Here is a 22,799-nt window from a genome sequence, read left to right on the forward strand (position 1 = left end):
TTTGCATGACTGAGAATTATTATTTGTGTAATCAAGAGAGTGCATTACCTCCTATGCGAAAATATTCAAGCACTAATCTAAGTCCGAGGCTTATATTCATTATCGCGGAGTTCATTAGCGGTCCATCACTTAGCATCAAAACTTCAATCGGGCAACTTAAAAGAGCCCATGATTTAATTAAGTTCTTAGTCCATACTTTTATTTTAGTTGGCGGCCTAACTCCATAATTATTTTCTAGAAAAATGCTGCCCATTTCTCTAATTGATTCTTAGCCCATATTGTCAAATAAAGAGGCCCAACGAAAGAATTAAAGAAGCAGGCCCAAAACTCATACTTTATTTTAATTATTGGCCCAAAACTAATGCAATAACAACATATACTCCCAACCCTATCGGTAACTCCCTTAAATTAATCTCATAAAAAATCCCAAATCAAAAACCCTAATTGAAAGGGGATTTCGATCGGAAGGAGCTTCCTTCAGCGGCGCCTCCTCCAACGCCGTCCGTCGGTCGCTGCTCTGCTCGGCGCCCTCCTCACACCGCCGGATACTTGTTTCTCCTTCCCCATCCTCCCCCTCTGTCCATCGACAGTTCCTCGAATCCTTCCCTCAAGTCCTCAAATCCCTAGTTGAAACAAAAACAGCGCCTCCTCCTTTTCTCTCTCGATTTGCCACCGTCATCCATTCCCGGCGCTCGCAACACCGCTACCGGAGCCCAGCAGGACTCCTCGTCGCTTCGCGAGGCTTCTGCCGTCGCTGCTGTTCGGTGAGGCTCAAGGTGTCGCCACCGCTGTTTCGCTACATCCCTGACCTCACGGATCTTCCTCGGAGTCAGCGACGAGCCGCCCCTTTCTCGGCGTTTCTCCGAAATGAAACTAAGTTCTTTAACTTGTTCCTCAATAGCCACTTAATTTGGGCAGTAGCTACGGTTGGTTGTTATCTGGTGAACTGAGTTCGATTTGGAGGGATTCTGCTCTATGTTCTAGCTCCATTTATCATTTAGCATGCTATAAACAAAGCTTAGCCAGTAGCTTTGTGAAATTATAATTCTTGGATTTGTTCACAGTGGTGGAGTTCCGTGTGGTTGCTACTGATTTTGGCCTATGAGGCAGACTATGATTTTTTTGCACTAACTTGTTATGATATGATTTACTGGTCTTATTTGGGGTTTAGCATACTATTTGAGAATTCTAAGTTGTCTTGCTTCTACATGATGATATGAAGGATTGTTTGGAAGAAGGAAAAGAAGTGTATTACCTCTTGAAAACAGCTTCTGATCCTTGAGTTTTCTGCTCCGAGACTCCAAGTTCACCCACCTACCATGGAGTTCCTACTTCCTAGTTGCAGTGAAAGGGAAAGGGGTGAGCTTGAGTTTTTAGCATGAAGAGAAATGTGGGAAGGGGAGTTGCCTGCAAGAACTCTGCTGAAACTCTACTCCAAGCTTTCTCACTCTCAACTTGCTATTGTGGCTTAAAATGATTCAAAGTATGTGGAGGGGAGTTTGGAGGTGGTGTGGGGGTTCTTATAGGTAGAGTGTAGTGTCCTTATGAGGAATAAATGGCTGCCACTGCAGTTTGTCTTTACTTTGCAGCATATCTCTTATTTGATCCACTTTGCAGCACTTTAACTTAAAGAATTTTGGTGTTTTGCTTGAGCCTAAGTACTCTTATATTTATGGTCTTTGTTTGATTTTGTAGATGTACAAGGTGGAGAGGGAAGAAGTGCAGGTGCTGATTTGAGGAGGATGTTGCAGGCATTGACTTGCCCCTTTGGGTAAGTCCTTGGTCTACTCAAGCAAAGGTATCACTGTCATCTTTCCTTAAGTGTAGGCTTCTGTCGAGAGAGGGGGTATTAGGCCATCCACAACGCTGTCTCTATACCGTCTCTTAAACCGTCTCTTAACTACTATTTGAGCACTATTTGAGGGCCCCACTGTCCTTTTTTCCTCCATCTCTTAACTAAGAGACGGAACCTGCAACGCTCCGTCTCTTAACCGTCTCTATACCGTCTCTTAATTACTATTCATTCAATTTAATTTATAATTTTTTTTTAAAACCCAATTCAATTTAAACAAACACACTTTATTAAAATTAAAACAAAAAAAAACACACAAAATAAAAAAAACACACAAAAAAAAATTTTTAAAAAAAACACAATAAAAAAACACACAAAATAAAAAAAAAACTAATCGGAAGGGCTAATCATCCTCCGGAGGCGGTCGAGGTTGAGGGGGAGTCGGAAGGCCAAGTTGTGCTGCCATATGCACAATTCCGTTCCACCAGGCCGCGAATTGGGAGTGCAAGAAGCGGGAAGTGTCCGCCATTGTGGCGGTCATGTACGCCACCATAAGTGTGTCCGAGCCTCCTCGCGAGCCCGATCCTGAGGCCGACTGGCTTGATTCGCCTCGGCCCTTCCTTGCTCTAGCCGCTTTCGCCGCCTTCGTCCCTTGCGGCCGACGGCGCCCACTCGCGGATCCTCCTGCATCGCCGACTGTACCCGCAAACTCCTGGGATTCAGCATCATGTTGGCTGATGCCTTCAGCAGTGTCACCACTAGACGCACCAGCACTAGACGAGTATTTGCCACTCGCCGTATGCTTCGTGCGCTTCGAGGTTGAGCCCGAGCTGGAGCGGAAACCGTCGGCCCATCGTTCCTCGTCCTTGACGGCGCGCCAAACATCAACAAATCTGAATTGATGTCCCTCGTCCTGGTAGTAGGCGCGCAAAGCGGACGTCAAAATGTCGGTGGCCGTGGCGCCGCTTTGGTAGCGCGCCTCTTCCGCCGAGTAGATGCCGCAGAATTTTTTGACCTGTCGGTCGACTCGGTCAAAGTGACAGCGGATCATTTTAACTGTGCGCTTGCGGGAGCGGTTCGGCTTTATTTGGTGGTAGACCTCGACAACCTTTTCCCAGAAACACTTCCGGGTTTGTTGATTCCCGACGATGGGATCGTACGAGACCGTGATCCAGGCGTTGTACACCGCCATCGTTTCGAGGTTGTTGTACGGATGTCGGCCAAGATCCTCTTCCTCTTCTTCCTCCTCGTCCTCGCCCGTCTGGGGTTGTACACTGCCTCGGCCACCTCCACCGCCTCGCCCACTTCCACCGCCTCGGCCTACTCCCGGCGTGGGATCAACTGGAAAAGCCTCCCGGATCTGGGATAATCCCTGCGAAAACCGCGGGACGTTGGGACGAACATATGCATCAAGGTCAAAATTGGGTGGTTGGTACCCCCCCGGCGTCGCCGAACCCTGGGTCCCCGGCGTTGACGAACCTCCACCACCCAATGTGTTGATCATGTTCTCCCAATCGCCGAATGAGTTGAGATCCCACCCGCCGGAGCCGGAGCCGCCATAGTTGCCCTCGCCGTCGCCGGACATCTTGAGTTGGGTTATGAAAATTTCAGCGAAAATTTGAGAGGAAATTTAGATGATAGGAAGAATAGATGTGTAGTTGTGTGTAAATGAGGATGGGTTTAGGAGTATTTATAGAGTAAAAAATTTAATAAAAAACAAAAAAAATATAAAAAAAACAAAAAAACGGTAATAATACCGTTACAAATTTTTTTATTTATTTAAATTTGAATTTTTTTAAAAAAAAATATTTATTGCGTCAGCACGTGACGACGCCCACTCGCGGGCCCGCGAGTGGGCGTAACGCACGACGCCGGGCTGCGCCACGTCGCCTAGGCGCGTGGCGAGACAGCTCGTCTCGTGGCTCGCCGAGGCGAGATGCGCGACGAGACGGGACGAGATGGAGGCTGCAACGCGTCTCGCTGAGACGAGACGCGAGACGCCGGCGAGACCCGTTGTGGATGGTCTTAGGGGGCTGACCTTGCCATTCTCAACTCCCTCTTTAATAAAGTCTTGTTGTTTCATTTCTCCAAAAAGGATGTCCCTTAAATTCCTCTTGTTTTTAGGCAATTAATGTTTTGTTTGCCATTTTGCAGGGATGGGAAAACTGGGCAGTTGGGCAGGCCTTCCGAGACATGGGCCTGCTACCTTTGGCCCGATGGGTTGATCAGATAGGGCCGCGGTGGGGATGTGGTTTGGGCTCAGGAGAAAGAGGCCCAAAGTATAGCTAAAAGAAGCCTTTAGTTTCTTAACCTTCTAGGCTCATTCTTGAACATTTGTTTTTGTAATAGTATAGTATTCCTTTTAAATTGATTGTATTATTCGAGATGTATACGAAAATTTTAGTTCGGGAGAACAACTTTATTTCCTTGTATAATGTTCACATATTTCAGAACATTCATTAGTTTGTTCGATTAGCACTTTAATTTTTTTTTATTTTGCGAACTAATGACATTAAGCATCAACAAAGTGGTAACGAGTTCTATTAAAACAACAAAACAAGAGAGCGATAAAACTCTAGTTCAACCTTAAACATAACGAAAGAGGTTAATAAAGGGGCGGGTATTATAGTTTGAATACTCCAGATTTTCATCTTCGACTTTTTGCCATCTTTTTAGGCTCAATTTTGCACATTTCTCACAAAACACGTCAAAATACCAAAATAGATAAAATGTGTAATTAATGGACATGTAATGCAACTTTGACACTCAAAATGGACTAAGTAATGGCCTTAAAACAGTGCAAAATCCGAGTGTATTAACAAGCAGATAGGCAAGGCTTAAAATAAAATATGGCAAGACAAAAACATATTGGGAATGTAAATAACTATAAGCATACTTGAAAGAAATTTTGTGTATTTAAAAGAAAGCTCTCATAATACTTTGGATAAGAAAGTCCACCTCGTTCGTTCAGTTTCTTTAACTTGAATCTTCCTCACTCTGCCCTTAACCCACAAAGATAACCTTTTAAAAACAAATAGCGTACTAATAAGACTCAAGAAACTCTTATACTTTAATAGGAATGCATGCCTCCTAATTAATCATGGCCTAAGAAACACAAAACCAAATTATATTGTTTCCCAAACTCCCTTAGAAATTATTTCCATCTAGCCCTACTACTCTTCTTCCTCTTTGATTTATTTTGACCCAAGGATCAATTCTTCTAAACCCTAAACCTCATCTAGAATTTACAGCACATCTTCTCTTAATTCAATTAGGAGGCCCAAGTCCCAATTAATTTAAATAAAGTCGGCCCACATAATTTAAGACCATCCCTTGGAGTAATTAAAATTGCATGCCCAAAGTCCTTAATTTTGTCACGGTGGCCCAATCAATTAGTCCAACAAGAATCCCTTCCTCATCAAAATCGGATACCCTAATTTTTATGCCCAAATGCAATGCCTCATTACTCCTCGTGTCACCTCTCTGCTATCTCCCTTTTCCACCGTCAATTGGCCTCCTCATCGGCACACCCGATAGTCGTCGTCACCACCAGGGCATGCTCCTCTATCTCTTGTCTGACTTCTCACTCCTTTCTTCTCCACAGTAAGTCCATCTCTCTCTCTCCATTCGAATCTGGAACCTAGATGTGTCGGAAGAGATGAATAATAATATGAACTCGATTTACTTGATAAATACTGAAAGAGAAAATATAAATCCTCCGAAGAGACCTACGGCAACCACATAAATCAAATCAAATCAAATCAAATCCTAACTAAATAAAGATAAGGATAAGTATGACGGAATATCTTATTGTATCAAATCCAAATCCAAATCCTATAATCCAATTTGCATCCAAATCCCAAATCCCATATTGTATCACGCCATCATGAATCCAACAAACTTCATGTACCACTGCTTTAGACCATACAAGGGTTGGAGTTGCGCAACGTAAAAATGCATAAAGTAAACGAATCCTTAAATATCATGTATTTAGGTGATTATGTAATTAGTTTCTTTTTCATGTAAAACACATAGGTCTATGAAAATCACACAAATCCACATAAAATACATAAATTTAAATGTGATTTGATGAGTACCTTATGGATCCTCCAATAACTTGCACCTTCTCTATGTGTCCTGTTTGTACTCTATATGGAATATTCTAACATATTCTCAAACTCGATATTATCCATTTGTGTGGACAAATCTTATAGAATACTACATGGAATTGATAGATCTAGATATAATGAATCATACACCATGATGAACTTAATAATTAGATCTAGATCCACTTCTATAAATAAGGTGAGAAGCAGAGAGGGGAATTTATTAAGTTTTGACAAAACCAACAAAACCAACAAATTATGAAAATATTCATAATGAAATATTCAAATTCTAATTTGAATAGGATATGTAAGATTCATTGAGTTTTGATTTGGATTTAATTTAGGAATGATGTACGAGACATTAATTAAATCCACAAAATAATTATTCCCAAGGCAATTTATTACGTGAAAGAAACGAGGGGCCGATTTTTATATAATACTACATCCATCCCAACTCAAGTTATTAATTTTTTACCGTTATTTTGAGAATATGATAATAAATAGTTAAAGTGGAGAAAAAGTAAAGTAAATTAAAGAATAATGTATAAGAGAGCTTCGTCTACATTATTATCTCTCTTAGTTTACTTTCTCTCCACTTTAACTATTTATTATCAATTTCTTCAAACACAGTCAATCACTTAACGGAAAGAGTTGAAACTAGAGAGGATTTTATTTGAATTTAATTTAAATAAATATCCCAAGACAATTTATTAAATCTAAAGAAATAATAATTCATCTCCAAATAAACAAGGTGGTCAAAATTCACCAACCAAAAAGGCTAGAAATACTATGCATTAGCCCACTTGATCAAACACACAATTTGGCTTTCACCAAAATTAATTGGTGTCACATAATTGGTCACAAATAAAATAATTCACATAAAAGCACATTTTCCTATATAAATAATCACGGAAAAAATTCCTATAATTCAAGGAATTCAAGACACAAAAATTCGGAGCACTACAAAAACGTACGGGACTATTATGTGATACTCCCTTCGTCCCTCCATAATAGATGACATATGTGAAGAATGACACAATATTTTAGAAGATATTGTTTTGTATGTTAGTGAAGAGAGAAAATAATATATTTATATTAATGTGAGAGAGAGTTTTTTTCTAAAAAATAGAAATATGACATCTTTTATAGGACAAACTAAAAAGAAAAGTGTGATATCTATTATGGGACGGAGAGATTATAATTTTGAATAACTTTTTTTTTGTTAAGGGGGAAATTGAAATTGTTATAAAGTCAGGGACATGTTCTCTAAATATGAAATTACAGTCTTCAAGAACAATATATAAATTTGTCAATAAAATATCAACCCTATTAACATTTGGATACGATTTCATCACTCTAGAAATCATCAAAAACACCATTATGAATCCAAGTATGCTTCCAATTAATGTTCATCAATCGTGGTCGATATATATTTATATGAATCATCAGTTATGATCCAACATTAAATGCCCTCACCACATCTTCATTTGAGGCCGTGAGAAAAAAACTAGTGGGAAATTCATTTACTTGCAACAAAGCTACCATGTTGAAACAAAGTGCTACAGCTCCTCCATCCTCCATCCGTTCTAGTTAACATGATACACTTTTTTTTAGTTTGTCCAAAATGAAATGATACTTTTCTATTTTTGAAAACATTAATAAAGTACTCCCTTCGTTCAACTGAAGATGACCTACTTACCTTTTATAATTGTCCCAACAAAGATGACCTATTATTAAAAATAGAAACATTTTTATCTCTATTTTATTCTATATTTTAGGGAATATAAAAAAAATTGAGTGAAAAAAATTTATAGAAAAATATCGCAACATCGAGTCTATTACCAAAATTAGTAAAAAAAAATAAGACAAGTATCTACGGATTGACAAAAAAAACTAATGACAAATAATAGTGGAATAAATGAGTAATACTACTACTAAGTGAGCATAAAAGGATTTTTGCATAAATTTATACGCAATCACATATTATTAATTTGTGGATGCGTTCTTTGTTCCCTATAGTAATGAATAATAAGATAGTACATGCTATTGCACAAGGTGGAGTGGCTGTGAATTCTCAAATTGCTAGAGTGGTTTTTTCGCAGCCATCATGCACGCACGCTAAGACGTCTCGGTAGTCTCTAGAGATCGTAAAAGAATCGTAAACTTTACCATCTTTGCTCTTCTTGTATTCGAATAGAAGGGAGGAGTGGTTGAATGCAGTGAGCTTCACAAATCCCCAATCATAGTCCTTGTACACACTCCATGTCGTGTTAAGCGTACTGAACTCAGACAAGTGAGCTCCGGCTCCCCCTACCACTACATGTATAGTCCCGTTCACCGTACCAGAGTAGTGAGATTTTTCAAGATTCACACACGTGTTCTGCACCATCGGACAAAACTAAAAGTCAGCATCTATAGAATCGACCCAGAAGTCGCGTATAGATGCAGGTTTACCTCATAAATTGGGCAACTTCTTTCATAATTATGGACATGACCATAGAAGGCCATGTCCACCTTATACTTCTGCCAGAGCTTTTGCAAACTCTCTCTTCCCATGGGCTCTTCGAACGAACCTTTCAAGCCATAGTACTTGTCTGAAGAATATCCAAGAACTCTATGCGCAGCAAATATCAACCAAGGCTGTTTTTGCCTATCTGCAGACGCAAGACAATGTTCGATGAACTTGTACTGCTCAGATCCTTCCCTCCAGTCATGCTCGGTATCTGCTATGCAGAAATGAAACATGCCATAATCTGCTGAGTACCTGAAATCAGTACGCATTAGGTTTGATACATTAACAAACATAATATTAAGCCCAAATTCTTTCCCATGTTCTCGCCACTTTCAGTTTTATATCAGATAATCAGATTTGATTCAGAAGCCTTAGAGTTCTAGAGGAAAATAGAACGCTGAGAGCATCAAGTTTCTTTGTTTAACTTTTATGGTTACCATAGAGGATAACGATGATTACCAAAATTTGGCTCTGTTGTCCGCAGGAACATAGAAAATTGTCTCAGCTGGCACACCACATTCTCCACCGGAATCTGTGCCCCCATAAAAGGATCCGGTCCCAGGCCAGTCACGCTCATGGTTTCCACTGTTAGTTACAGAAAGTGTGAAGATCAGATATCAATAAGAAGAATGCACATCGTATGACAGGTCATAAGAATATACCTTGCTATCATATAAGGGACAGTGGATGCTATAGGTTCGACCTGTGCTGTGAACTGATCCCACTGAGAGATATAGCCATTCGCATATGTGATATCTCCAATGTGGAAAACTATATCAATGTTATTAAGATCGTTGATCAATTGGTCAGTCGTATGTAGTGAGCCAGGCTGATAGTATACTCATTTGATCCATCACGCTCCCCCTGAAAACCAAAGTGACATATCCATGGTATTTGAGAAAAAGTCGACAAGTAGATATCGCAAAATTAGTGAACAAAACTCTTTCCAGTTCTATCAACAGATAACCCAGGTTATTAGCGTACTTTATTTATTTGCAACCTCAACCACTGACTGTTAAAGATGATTTAGGAAATATCAGTAATGCTGCTGCAGGACCTTCCAATGGAACTAAAATCATTGAAATGAATCAAGTACACCATGATGCTTCAGCACTTCACTTAGCACAGTAATTCAGGAAGCAAATATGATGTTACCATAATGGGGTGCTATTTCATGGTTAAAATGATTTAAAAGAGACTTATAATAGCATAAAGGCAGCAAAATTACACGTGTGTATATCCAATTACACCTTAGATATTACAATATTGTATAGCTGTCTCTTAACAATTTATATTAAGACTTTAAATTCTTCAGAGCTAGCAGATTACCATGAAGAAGTAAGATCACCATGTCGAAGCAAGGAATTTAGAAATAAACATATGTAGTAAGTATATAGGAATGAAAAAGCCTTAAGAGCAGTCGATTTCTTATATCAGCATAATTTAAATTAGTTAGTTATCCTTAGAATATATCCGGCACACATCTATTGTTGGTAATTCTATGCATGGTTCAAGTAAAATAACTCATTACCTTCCCCATGTCTCCAAATATTATGACACGCTGCAATGAATCTTGCCCAGGATACGGAGATGATCTGAATGAATACATCTTGCTCCAAATATAAGAGCCATTTGATAACAAGTGACCGAGCTTGTATGTGTACCTGAGAAGAAAAGTTTAAGGTTTAGTCGATAAATATGCAGTCTCTAATCAAGGGTGTACATATCTAAATCTTTGTGGACATACACAGTATTTGGCCACAAATCTTTAAGAAAACTCGTATGTATCCAACCAGGATGACGCCAACCAACTGAACGAGCTGGAGATCCTATTAGCCAAGGAATCCTTAGTTAGATATCATAATCCCACATTCAAAATTATCATGAAACATGTATTTGTGAATTACTATGAAATCAAATACAGCATTAATATTTCTTCATGTATTAGCACAAAAATGCAAAAACAGGAACGGATGCAGAAGGCAGTTGGATGAGGACAAGACAATCTAAAGAAAGCTCAACAACCAATTAAAGAGCAATAACTAACTCGTCTATTTTATGTTGATTTTCCAGTTACTCGAGTTAACCTTAAATTCAAAATTGATGGAGGTTGATGCAATATTCAAATTCAGATGAGCTAAGATGATCTACCACACATGCTTCTTCTCCCAAATGTCAATGTCCCTGCTGGCGAGCGCATCTTCTTGCCACCCTTCCAGCGCCACTCAACAAAAGGAACGGCTTTGTCTACGTTATATCCACTTGTCCATGTTACTGTCATCTGCCAAATATAATTCTAATTAGGATATTCATCAAAACTCAAAATTTTGACAAATCAAGACTTTGTACCTCATTCCATGACTTTCCGAGAGCGAGGCGAGGATAAACCGGTGCTCTAGGGTTCACGAAGGATATGGAATTGGATACTGCCAACAATTGTGGCTGCAAAATCAAAAACACCAAGATGAAGCATAATCTGCTCGTAAACCAAACAATAAATAGTGTTACATTTTGCATAAACAACGTACATTTGATAACCCGCCTCGAAACAAGGCAAAGGAGAAATCGGACCGTTGGTTGATTAATTGCAACTTGAGAGAAGCTTTTCCAGTATTGGCATAGTTAGGATCGGAGAAATTGGCAAATTGGTACTGAAATAGTAAGAATTAACACAAAAATAAAGAAATAGCAGCAATTCCTATTCTGATTTTTGAGTTTACATACCTTAATAGGGGCACTGCAAATGTAAGGAACATCTGCTCTAGGGTCATTTTCCAGGTCACAAATCGATCCACTGAGATTACAACGATAAATACTGAATTGTATTTCGAAAAGAGATGAGAGAAGAGAGAAATTGAAGGAGTTTTACTTGAATTTTGCAGGAGAAAATACAGCAATCCAGTCGTCATTTGAAGGTTGGTCATTTTCAAATTCCACCACAACCGATGCTGTATCCTCGCCCTGTAACCAATGAAAGCTGATTTAAAGCAAAATTGATGAATAAAATTGAGAGAAAGGAGTGAATAAATACGTTGTGACCGAGACGACAAGGTTTAGCTTTGATGGAGGCGGAATCGGTTAGAGAGAGAGTGGCTTTGTGAATAGCAATCTTCGACAAAGGCTGTTCCCCAATTGAGCAATCACTCAACCTTATTATTGATGATAATAATACTAAAAATAATGTAACAGTCACAGCATCAACTACCATACACTCCTTCTTCATTGTTACTCTCCCTCTTCTAAAATCAGACTAACATTTGCTACTGTTAATGATGATTAGTATGCATACATACTCACTAGGGGAGAAGATACCATAGTTGACTTGAGATTTTTGTTTTTGTTTTATTTTTAGTATCTTGTCATTCACATGTATTCCCTCCGTCCCACCGAAAATGACCCATTTTTTTTAGTTTGTCCTACTCATTACCAAAATTAGAAATTCATTTATCTCTACTTTATTCTCTCTCTTATTTCACTCTCTCTACCTATCACATAAAATAAAACGGTATAAAATCACGTCCCGCCCAAGGAATGGATCATCATCCTTGCGACGGAGGAGGGGAGTACTATTTAGTGTAGGTACTATTTTTCGTGTATCAGTAATAGTGCAAAGAGTCAGAGAGAGATTCTTGTATTGATTATTTAAGATAATTATTTATGGTAATTATTATCATATTCATAGTATTGATTAAATATTAAAGAAAAATTCAGATCTCTAACGGTCGATTAGAGGATCCGTAATAGAGGCAAGGGCACCGGCTCGCCGATTTTTGGCGCTCGCTGGTTCGCTCACCAAACTATTGCAGCCAGCGAGTGCCAAATCGGCGAGAATTTCGGCGAGCGCACGCCGATTCCCTGGCGCTCGCCGATCGGCTCGCCCCTATTGCAGCCTCCCGATCGGCGAGCGACCAGCGAGCGCAATTTTGTTTTTTTTTTTTTATTTTCGAAACTCTATATATACGCGATTTGAACTTCATTTTCATTCGCACCACTTGTTTTAACGAGTACTCTCCCTATCTTAATTTCTGTACAAGAGCAACAACGAGAAATGGATCTCAACAACGAGCCTACTCCAGGGACGAGCGGGTCTCAAACTCCCACGGTCCCCGTGGGAGGTGGATGGGGTCAGATGCCCTGGTACTACAACAACATGTACCCTTTGCAGCAGATGATGTCCGGGATGGCATCCGGGGGTGGTATGTCGGGATGGCAGGGGATGCCGGGGGGGTCTGGCGATGCAGGGCGGGCCGGCGGTTCTGGGCGGGCAGGGGGTACCGGTGATGCAACACGGGATGCCGATGATGCCGGGGTGGGCACCCGGGATGCAGATGACGCAGGGGTACCCGGGGATGCAGGGGACGCCGGGGGGAGGGGAAGGGGGGCAGGGATGCAGGGGACGTCGGGGGGGACAACGTCTATCGCCCCACACTTGATTTTGTTACTGCTTGTTCGCACACATCGACCCCTACGGCGACGCAGTTCACTAGCTTTGAGACCTTCTCCTTAGAGGAGTTGGGACTAGATCTCGGGGATGCGGGCACTCCCGTTCAAACGGGGGAGTAGGGCGGGGTCTAGGTGCGCCCAAGAAGAAGGGGAAGAGGATGGTCGGCGAGTCGTCGCAGCCGGCTGGTGACGACAGCCAGCCACGGAGGAAGTGGACGTATGCGGAGAAAGTCGTGTTGTCCAAGGCGTGGGTGAGTGTTTGCGATGACCCCCTCACCTCGAACAATCAGAGGATCCTCAACTTGTGGGCTAAAATAGCAGCATCCTACAAGGCATTTTGCCCGGAGGGGAGGATACGCAGCGGGGAGGAGTGCCGGAAGGCGTGGGACCGAATCTGATCTGGGGTCTCCCGATTTTCGGGGTTGTACGCCAACGCCCTCCGAATGAAGTCCAGCGGCCAAACTGGCGAGGACTGCAGGAGGGAGGCGGAGAAAGAGTTCCCTGTGCCCGGGCTTTACAAGGACTTCACCTACTGGAACTGCTACAAGGTGCTAATGGATTCCGAGAAGTTTCGGGCAGGTGTCGATGCGGGCTGGCCGAAGAAGCAGCGCCTGAACTATTTAGGTGATTACGCCGGCGGTAGCAGCGGCGGTTCCCACGACCTCCCCGAAGATGCTCAGGAGACCCCGTCCCCTCCCGCGTTTACTCGCCGCACTCGCCCGGTTGGTCAAAGGCGGGCGCAACGTGATCGCCAGAGGTCCCAGGAGGTCCAGTCGGCATCCCCCCTGTTGGCAGCTCGACAGCCGACCTCGTCTTCTTAGTGCGTCAACAAACGCGGGCTCAGATGATCAAGATCATAGATCAATGGAAGAATGCAACTGACCCCGAGGAGAAGAGTTTTTTCACGCCGTGCTCGTGAGTATGCGAGAGGATTTGAATCCCGGTGCGGCACAGGTGGGGGGCTCTGACGCGGGCTTAGATGCCGTAGATTTGGGGATCCCGGATAGCGGCGACGACGGCGAGGAGTGAGGCGGCGGCGGAGGCGGGGGGCTCGTGATTGGATTAGGAGTTTTTTTTAAGTAATGTATTTTTTTTATTTGACTTTTTTTTAATTAATGTACTTTTTAAAATTTTAATATTATTATTGAATTTTCCCGTATATGTGTCGTAAATTTAATTCCGTATTTTGTGTGATTGTTTAATTATTTGTTTTTAGTGCTGATGATGTGGCTGGGCTATGACTGAGCTATTGCTTGTCCAGTTGCTTTTTATGCTGATGTGGCAGGAGGAATTTAGTGCTGCTGATGTGGCAGAGGAGTTTGTGACTGGGCTATTGCTTGTCCACGAACTATTGTGGATGCTTTAGTCAATCGAATTGGAAACAATACTTTTCGTGATTGAAAATTTGAAATTAAAATTTAACTATTTAAAAATCACATAATTGAGTTAACATGGTACATATTGCATATGTATAAAGTCAATGAGCGTATACGAACGTGATAAGATTAATTTCTTAATTTTATATCAAAACTAAAACAAAATGCTATAAATTCTTAGATAAAAAAGTAACAGTGAAGATCTAAGATTTTTGGCCGTGATTAGTGTAATATGAATATGGCATTAAGGGGTAGAATGAACGGTAGAAATTGAGTATTAGGGATAATTCTTGTATTTTTACACTAACTTTGGTACACTGTTAATATAGGCCTAATGAGAGTTATACAAGGTAAGCTTAATTATGGTAGAACCGTGTATAATATCCCTAATTGGTGTGATTGATTTCCCCTGATCTTCTCCCTTGATTCTATGTAATCTTTGCTTCAATTGTGCAGGATATTTTGGGGATCTTCCTTCCAACACTCCCCCTCAAGTTAAGCGACGGGATTCCCGAAGTTTAACTTGCTCAACATTTCTTGAAAGATCTTGGCTGATACGGCTTTAGTCAGGATGTCTGCCAATTGATCTTCGGACTTCACATATGGGATTTCTATTATCTTTTCTTCAAGATTCTCCTTTATGAAGTGCCGATCAATTTCCACGTGTTTGGTTCTATCATGTTGCACCAGATTCTCTGAAATGCTGATTGTTGCCTTGTTGTCACAGAGTAATTTGCACGGTTTTTGTGATCCGAGGTTCAGCTCCTTCATCACCCTTCTAAGCCATAGAATCTCCGTGAGTCCACTTTTGATGCCTCGGAATTCAGCCTCTGCACTTGATAGAGCCACTACTTTCTGCTTCTTGCTCCTCCAAGTGACTAAATTTCCGCCCACAAATGTGAAGTATCCTCCTGTTGATCGTCTATCAACTGGGTTTCCGGCCCAATCTGCATCGGTGTATCCATGGATGTTAAGATGTCCATTTTTTCGGAACAGTACCCCATGTCCGGCCGTTCCCTTCAAGTAGCGCACTACTCTAAGTGCCACCTCCCAGTGCTCCTCCTGTGGGTTATGCATAAACTGACTAAGTACCCCAACTGCGTATGCGATATCGGGTCGAGTGTGGGATAGGTAGATAAGCTTTCCCACAAGCCGTTGGTACCTTCCTCGATCAGTTGATACGGCTCCTTTGATTATTTGGAGGCCATGATTCTGTACAATGGGAGTATCTGTCAGTCTGCACTCTAGCATCCCCATTTCCGTCAAGAGGTCGAGAACATATTTCCGTTGGCTAATGAAGATTCCTTTTCCGGATCTGAGAACCTCGATCCCAAGGAAATATTTGAGATCTCCTAGATTCTTCATTTCGAACTCTGCAGCCAAATGTCCCTTGAGATCGTCCATTTCTTCTGTATCATCCCCTGTAATAATCATATCATCCACGAAGATTATAAGACAAGTGATCTTCTCTCCTCTCTGTTTGGTGAATAAGGTGTGATCTGAGTTACTCTGCTTGTATCCATAACGCTTCATTACGTCCGTGAATCTCCCGAACCAGACCATCGGTGACTGCTTTAACCCATACAGAGTCTTCCTTAATTTGCACACTTTGTCTTGCCCAAATTCCTCTGTGAAGCCAGGTGGAGCGTCCATATAAATAGGATCCTTCAGTTCTCCATGAAGGAAGGCATTGGTGACGTCATACTGATGGAGTGGCCAGTCTTTGTTTGCTGCGATAGACAGCAATACACGTACTGTGTTCATCTTTGCAACGGGGGAGAATGTTTCAGAATAATCCACTCCCTGGGTCTGCGTGTATCCTTTTGCTACTAACCGCGCCTTGTATCGTTCAATACTCCCGTCTGGTCTTCGTTTAATTGTGAAGACCCATCTGCAGCCCACTGTATGTTTCCCATCGGGCAGAGGGCTTACTTCACAAGTGCCATTCCATTCCAGCGCTTTCATTTCGACTAGCATAGCTTCCCTCCAGTGCTTGATTCTGAAGGCCTCTTCAAAGGTTCTAGGAATGTCTTCTTCACAGAGTGCTGCATGGAATGCCCGTGCCATTTTGGATATGTTGGCTTCGATGAAGTTGGCCACTGAGTACCTACTTTTCCTTTCTCTGGGTTCCGGGGAGTATCTCTTGGGCGGAATTCCTCTCGTGCTCCGCGGCGGAAGCATATACTGCCCTGTATCCTGATCAATAGTAGTATCTTCCTCTTATTCTTCTGTACCAAGTGAGTCAGAAACAGTATCTGAAGTTTCATGATTCGGACTAGATATTACCTCGGATTCCGTTACGGTTGGATCAGAGGAACGCGACGGAAGCGTTGTCGGGGTCGTCCCTGTGGACGGGATCGGCTCAGGAACAGTGCCAGCTTGTTCTGTTAGGTCCGAATCGAAGTTACTTGGCACATACCACCGAAGGGAGTCATTTTCTCGGGTCTCCCCCTGTCTCGCACTCTCCCCCTGAGTCCCAAGGTGGTAGTAGAATTCATTTTCAAGAAAGTTGCAGTTCATGGTGGTAATCACTCGTTTGGTTTTCGGGTCATAACACCTATAGCCTTTCTGGTTAATCCCGTACCCCATGAAGACGCATTTAATGGCACACGGTGAAAATTTATTCCTTTCATGCTTGGGAACATGGACATAAACCGAACACCCAAAAGTTTTAGGTGGTAAGGATAATGCAGGGGGAATTTTGGTTAGGGTGGATAGGTGATCGAGAGGAGTTTTTCGGTTTAGGGTTTTCGTGGGAAGTCGGTTAAGGAGGTAGACGGATGTGGCTACGGCTTTCGGCCAAAAAGATGGTGGTACTTTCGAGTCAAATAGGAGAGCCCGGGTCATTTCTAGGATGATTCGGTTCTTTCATTCTGCCACCCCGTTTTGTTCTGGTGTGTGGGAGCAAGAGGTTTGGTGTACTAACCCATTTTCTTCAAAAAAATTTGTCATTGGAGTGTTTAAAAATTCCCCCCCCCCCCATTATCTGAACGAAGGATTTTGACAGATGTCTGAAATTGGGTTTGAACCATTTTGTAAAACAACACGAATTTATCATATACTTCAGATTTTTGTTTCATGAAATAAACCCACATAGTTATACTGCAATCGTCAATAAATATCACAAAATATTTAAATCCAAAGCTTGTTCCTATAGGCGCTGGGCCCCACACATCAGAATGAACCAAAGAGAAAACAGTCTCAACACGAGTATCATTAGGTTTAAATGAGTTTCGGTGACTCTTGGCCAAAACGCATGCTTCACAAGAAAAATCTTTAGGAACAAAAAGTTTAGGAAATAAGGATTTCAAATAACCCGGAGAGGTATGTCCCATCCGACGGTGCCAGAGCCAAGCATTTCGATCAGTGGACCCGTGAGCAAGCATCGCCGCACCATCTCGTCGAGCGATCTCGTCCACAAAGTAGAGCCCACGACGTTCAGTGCCACGTCCAATAATCTTCCCCGTCCGGATATCCTGTAACATACAGAAGTTTGGATGCATCAGGAGTGAGCAGTTTAAATCCTTAGTCACATGACTTATCGACATCAATTTCTGAGACAATTTAGGCACATAGAGGCAATTGGGAATATGTACGTTAGGAAAGATTTCTATAGTTCTTGCCCCTTCCACTGGTGTTACCCCTCCATTTGCAGTCTTAATATGTGATTTGGGTGTTTTATGAATTTCCAAAAAATCATTCCTATCATATGACATAGTGTCGGTTGCCCCACAGTCAAAAATCCACCCTGTCTCGTTACTAATTTTCCCATCCCGGGCTTCAAAAGCATATGAAAGATTTTCTAGGGGCGCAAATGAATTTTTGCAAATAATGGGGTTACTTATGCAATTACTAACAGGCTGGGGGTCAATTTTATAATTATCAACATGCTGGGGTTCAATAATGGTATATTTTCTGAAGTGGGGTTGAATTTCGGATTTTCTAAAACTTGGGGACTTAATAGCAGAATCGAGTTCAATAGGGTTAGGACTTGCAAACCCTAACCCTTTACCTCTTGTCTCCCCGCCGTCTAGCCTGAAAGAGCCGATCATCGCCTCGGCTGGTTTCTCTCCACCGCCGCTCTCGCTGCGTCCGCTGCCATCGGTTAGGAGACCTCCGGTATCGGTTTTCCTTTCTTGAAAGGTTGTTGCCTCTCGCCCCCCTTCTGTCTGATTTCAGCCTCCGTTGTTTGTCCCGATAGCGACCTTCGCCTTTCCGGACTTCTCCTCTTCCCACCACTCTGGATATCCCACTAATTGGAAGCAAGTCTCCTTTGTGTGTTTTTGCATTCCACAGTGGGAGCACCAAAGTTTGGATTTGTCCGGACGGTTGTTTCCCCAGCGGCTGGTGGTGTTGCGTTGCGTCGATGGTTGCCCTCTGTTCTGTGGTGGACGGTATTCGCGTGCCCCGAACCCAAATCCGACCCCCGATGATGTCTCACTCCCGACAGCGATGGAGGTCGATTCGGACGCCGGCGACATGATCTTGTGTCGAGCCGCCTCCCGTTTCACCCATCCGTATGCTACGTCGGCTGAGGGGTAGGGATCCTCTTTGAGGATCTCCCATCGGATCCAGTCGTATTTCTCGTTTAATCCGGTAAGAAATTTGAACAATCTCAATTCTGCCTTGATGTCTCGGTACTGTGCTATCCCTTTATCGCAGCAATTTACTGTTTTGTGTGGGCATCGATCAATGTCGATCCACAATCCGTGGAGTCTACTCCAGTATGCTTCCAATATTAATTCTCCTTGTATAACTCTGCTCGCCTTGTCTCGCAGGTCGTATATGAGATACGAATCCGCCGAACTTGCAAAAGTTACGGCTAACGTGTCCCATAGTGCTTTCGCCGTTTGGTGATGCGCAAAGTCGGCGATGATGTTGGTTTCCATATTGTCGATAATCCAGGAGAAGACTATCAAGTCTATCTCCTCCCAATCGGTATACCCTTTCTCCCCCGGTTGTGGTGGAGGTGGGACACCGGATATATGGCGGTAGACTCCTCGGCCGCCTATGGATACCTTCATTAAACGCGCCCATAATGCATAGTTTGAGCCGTTTAGTTTGAAGGCTACGGTAACACTCTTGCTCGATCTTATTTTCTCGGCCACTGGTTCGACCGTCTCTGGTTTGTCTTCTGATATTTTGGCTGGTTATTGTTCTCGCCTTCTTGGTCGAGAAAGGTATAGGTTTGGGCTATGATGATATTTTCCTGAGCCCCTGCTCGGATGCCATGTAGAAATTGAGTATTAGGGATAATTCTTGTATTTTTACACTAACTTTGGTACACTGTTAATATAGGCCTAATGAGAGCTATACAAGGTAAGCTTAATTATGGTAGAACCGTGTATAATATCCCTAATTGGTGTGATTGATTTCCCCTGATCTTCTCCTTTGATTCTATGTAATCTTTGCTTCAATTGTGCAGGATATTTTGGGGATCTTCCTTCCAACATGAACATCACTGAATATGCACTTTGCACGTGTTAAGTCCTTGAACTCGGAATAATATTGTTTCATGTCTCTTGAAAATTCCAAATATCATTAGTGGAATAGTGGTCAATTTTTTTTCCCTTTCACCCCTGAGCCTTGGAAGGAAAGAAGTCAAATTCATTTAACTTTTTTATTTAAATTGAGAATGTCATGTCTTTATTATTCATATTTTTACATGCATAATTTGTATTGAAAATTCTATATTTGTTGGGCGTAGATTTATTAAAAAAAATATTTAATATCCATATTATTTAAAATTCAGGAAATAATTTAATATATAATCGTTGAAATATGAAACATATTATTTGAATAAAAATAATTGTTCAATTTTTAATATTTCATTTTTAATCTTCTATTTATCATGTTTGAGATTCAAATCTTCTTGTTTTCCTTTTTACTTACATTATTACTTTCTTTTTTTAGATTATAAATATTCATATATTATTTTATTTAACTATATATATATATATATTCTCTAGTGGAGAAAAAAAGTGATTGGAGTATTGTTAGTGAAAAATGAGACCTACCTTATTAGAGAGAAAACAAATTTCCTTAAATAGAATTGGTCTATTTTTTAGGGACATCCAAATAAGATAAATATGATCGATTTTTAAAGGACTAAAGGACGGGAGAGTAAATAATCATTTAAAATTTCAAGTGGCTATAAAAGTCACAAACTTTGGTGTGGTTCAAAATCAACAAACAGTGGCACGAAAATTGAAGAGAGAGATGAGAGAAGAGAATTGATAGAGGAAAACTAAGGAAGTAAGAGTAGATAAAATATAGAGAAATTTGACATTTGATTTTAATGCTTAGACCAAGTTTATTGGTGCAAGGAGGCCGACCTCCACATCATTTTACAATTTAAAAAAAATTATCCAAGCTGGTCTCTCTCTTCGATCACGGTCTGATGGTGTGCAACCACAGATCGCTTGGTCTCTCCAAACTTCTCATGATTCTTCCAATGAGATTCAGCCAAATGGCACAATCTCATTGGTTGATACTTTTCAAAATAAAAGTTTATATATCTTTAATATATTATATTAAAAAACTATAAAAATTATATCAAAATCTATAAATTTTCATCCTCTATAAATAGAGACCACATTTGTTATAGTTTTACACATAAAAAATCTTATATTTTCTCCTTATATAATCATTCTTCTTTGGTACAGTATAATTTTTTTATTTTGTAGTTCCCTTTATTGTATGTTTTTATAATTTTTATTTTGTCATTAATTGTATTTTTTATAAATTTTACTGTGCTATAATAAATATTTTATGTAACAATATTATTGTTAAAAAATAATATATAAAAAAATATAATAGTGTGGTTGGGTGGTCATTGATAAACCATGAAAAAATGTGTGGTGGGGTTGGATGAATATTGATGATATGGAAGATGATGTGGAGGAGATAGAAATTAATTAAATATTAAAAAGTTGATGGTTGTGTTGGGTTGGATGGTTGCTGATAAACATAGTCTTAGGGATAAAAAAAGAATCAGATATTTTTCATTTTTTTCCAGAGACTTGTGACAATATTATTATTAGAATTGGTATACTAAAAAGTATGTTTCGAGCCGTATGCACAATTAGAATTGCTCGTATATAACAAACTTTACAATTTAGTTTTAACCCAAGTTGAGAAGTGATTTTATTACATTTTGATTGTTTATGCATTTATAATATTTCACAAACATTTACATGTATAATAAACAAACAAGTTTAGTTCTTTCACTTAGTAAACTGATTGTGAGCATTGTTCACAATATAGATAACACAGTCGGCTTTATGCAATTCTTTGCAGAAGAGAAATAGTATTTCACAACATATATAGGATTTAGTTACCTATTGCAAAAGGTTTTAGTGTTTGTCCGCATATTTATTTGCCAATAAATAAATGACACCAGTTAGGTATAACACTGAGCAGATGTAACAGTGAGATAAGTCTTTCTTGCTATTTACTGAAAGACGAAGTCTTGGTGATTATTTCTTAATCATTGTTGATAGTCTCAAAGATGGTAATCGAGAGAGGTGTAGGAAGATTGGTCAGACATATTGAGAGTAGAAGTAAAGAGATAAATTGTTTGTAATTGTTTTTTCGATCATCTGAGAGGAACCTGCATGTAGACCTCTTTATCTTTCTCAAGCTCTCCGTGAAGAAATGCATTTGTAACATCAAACTGATATAGTGGCCATTCCTTGCATGCTGCAACAGATAGAAGGGCTCTTACTGTATTTAGTTTGGCCACAGGTGAGAACGTTTCTTCATAGTCTACTCCATACACTTGAGTATATCCCTTAGCCACCAATCTTGCCTTGTATCTCTCGATTGAACCATCTGCTCGTCTTTTTATAGTGAAGGTCCAACGACATCCTACGGTTTCTTTCCTGGAGGTAGATCACATTTTTCCCAACTTTCATTTTTGATCAAGGCATCAATCTCCTTCTTCATAGCTTCCCTCCAGTGTTTGTGTTTCATTGCCATCTCAAAGGACTGTGGAATTTCTTCTTCTTCATAAAGTGCAGCTTCAAAGGCCATCTCAAAGGACTGTGGACTTAATGCACCCAGTGAACTCATGCCCGAAATACATTTATCGTTTAAGTTATGTCAATCCATCATCGAGTGAATCTCGGGTTTTACTTTAAAAAGGCCGAGAAACACTAAAATCATTCCTTAAAATAGTCTCCGCGCGGACAATCGTCATCCTCCATCATATACCATATCTGAACCATCATGTGAAACGAGAATGTGGCCACAAACTCGATCACTGGACCGGCCGACCTAGAGGACGGCTCACGATCCCCATCAGTGCATTAGTCTCAGTAGGGACTCACTCCCTAGTCAAACCCGAATTCGTTAACCATCAAAGTCTAGTAGGACATTATCCTAGTAGACAATCAGATAGGCAGTTTCAAAACATAAACACGGCATGACATACTTTTTGAAACCATCCTTATCACACCATAACATATCAATTTAAAATAAACGTTAAAGAATAAAGCCCACCTCAAAAGCTTAGGATTTCCGTAAAATTCCTCGTTCCGACTTTTAGCGTGCGTGCGAACCACCTTTTC

The 22,799-nt window shown here is 40.8% G+C and overlaps 1 long non-coding RNA gene and 1 pseudogene across 1 annotated transcript; one reads left to right on the top strand and one right to left on the bottom strand.

Annotated features, from left to right (window-relative positions):
* The first annotated feature begins 406 nt into the window (after nucleotides 1-406).
* LOC121772206 lies at nucleotides 407-4,251 on the top strand. The gene is made up of 3 exons (XR_006044285.1): nucleotides 407-1,526; nucleotides 1,696-1,798; nucleotides 3,947-4,251. It is a non-coding gene; the product is annotated as an uncharacterized LOC121772206 (long non-coding RNA).
* A 3,557-nt stretch (nucleotides 4,252-7,808) lies between these two features.
* Nucleotides 7,809-11,706, bottom strand: LOC121770605 (annotated as a pseudogene).
* Between the last annotated feature and the right edge of the window lie 11,093 nt (nucleotides 11,707-22,799).

The sequence above is a fragment of the Salvia splendens genome, chromosome 16 (genome assembly GCF_004379255.2).
Source record: "Salvia splendens isolate huo1 chromosome 16, SspV2, whole genome shotgun sequence".
Classification (NCBI taxonomy): domain Eukaryota; kingdom Viridiplantae; phylum Streptophyta; class Magnoliopsida; order Lamiales; family Lamiaceae; genus Salvia; species Salvia splendens.